Source organism: Otolemur garnettii, unplaced genomic scaffold, assembly GCF_000181295.1.
Source record: "Otolemur garnettii isolate 467f Iridium unplaced genomic scaffold, OtoGar3 scaffold00361, whole genome shotgun sequence".
NCBI lineage: Eukaryota > Metazoa > Chordata > Mammalia > Primates > Galagidae > Otolemur > Otolemur garnettii.
In genome coordinates, this window is record NW_003852756.1 from 163,106 (window position 1) to 165,093 (window position 1,988).

Here is a 1,988-nt window from a genome sequence, read left to right on the forward strand (position 1 = left end):
CTACATTCCTGGAATCCCCAATTCAAACACACCCTTCCAGTTTTAATACCCAAACTAAAAAAATTAAGCATGGGGTAGAACCAGAAGAGGAACTCTGGCAACATTAATAATAGGAGCAAATCAACTCCACCAATGAATAACAAAAGGGATACATCACAAGATGCCATTCATAAACAAATGGACAAAATGTCAGAAATAGAATTCAGAATATCCACGGTAAGTAAGATGAATAAAGTGGAGGAAAAGATGGATATTGAAATCCAAAAAGCTGTACAAAAGCTATCTCAAGAAGTAAATAAATTCTGGATTGGTGCCCATAGCACAGTGGTTATGGCGACAGCCATAAGCATCAAGAGTGGCAGGTTCAAACCCCACCAGGCCCAGACAAACAACAATGACAACTGCAACAACAACAAAAAAAATAGCCAGGTGTTGTGGTGGGCACCTGTAGTCCCAGCAACTTGGGACCCTGAGGCAAGAGAATCACTTACGCCCAGGAGTTTGAGGTTGCTGTGAGCTGTGACACCACAGTACTCTACCAAGGGTGACATGCTGAAATTCTGTCTCAAAAAAAATGAATTCAAAGACAAATTTACCAAGGATATGTAGACATAATGAGAAAGCAGATTGCAGAGCTCAGTGAAATGAAAAAATTATTCGAGGAGCTCTGAAATTCAGTAGACTCCCTTAGTAATAGAATAGAGCAGGCAGAAAAAAGGATTTCTGAAATCAAAGCTTTTGAACATGCCCAAACGTACAAAGAGGCAGACAGAAGAGCAAAAACTGATCTTTCCCTGAGAGAGTGGTGATACTACTCCAAAGGATCAAACATTCATTTTATAGAAATTCCTGAAAAAGAGGATGGGCCTAAAAGCACAGATACTTCACTCCAAGAGATTTTGGGGGAATTTCCTAAGCATTGCAAGGGATATTGATATTCACATAGCAGGCAGTTTCAGAACTCAAGCACAACTCAATCCACATAAAGCATCTCCTAGGCACAATGTAATTAACTGAAGTTAAAACGAAGCAGAAAATTCTACAAGCAGCCAAACGTAAGAAAAGCATTACATACAAAGGGAGAAATATCAGAATGACTGCCGATCTCTCAGTCAAAATTTTCCAAGCTAGAAGATGTTGGTCTTCGACCTTCAATCTCCTAAAACAAAACAACTTCAAGCCCAGGATCCTATATCCAGCCGAATTAAGCTTCATCTATGATGGAGAAATCAAATACTTTAATGACATACAGACGTTGAAGAAATCTGCCACAACTAAACAAGCTCTCCAGGATATTCTCAGTCCCATCCTCCATAAGGAACAGCAGAATGTTCCACGGTCAAAGTAACTCACCCAAAAACGTTTGAACAAAACCTAACTTCCACAGTAGGCTATGGACTAAAAATATATACTAGACATTTGAAAACTATGACACCCAAAACACTGTCATACTTTCAATTCTCTCAATTAATGTGAATAGCTTAAACTATCCTTTAAAAAGGCATAGGTTGGCTAACTGGATACATGAACTCAGACCAGACATCTGTTGCATACAAGAATCTCAACTTAAAGGATATAAATAAACTCAAGGTGAAGGGATGGACATCTATAATGCAGGCCAATGGAAATTAGAAAAAAGCAGGTGTTGCAATTTTATTTGCAAATACAACAGGCTTGAAATCAGCAATGGTAAGGAAAGATAAGGATGGTCACTTCATATTTTTCAAGGGAAACACCCAACATGAAGAGATCTCAATTATTAACATTTATGCACCCAACCAGAATGTCCCTCAATTTATAGAGACCCTAACAGACATGAAAAATTTAATAACCTTTCAGCACCATAATAGTCAGACATTTTAACATCCCTTTGGCAGTGTTGGATAGATCCTCCAAGATTAAACTAAGTAAAGATATTCTGGGCTCGGCGCCTGTGGCTCAAGTGGCTAAGGCGCCAGCCACATACACCTAAGGTGGCGAGTTCGAAT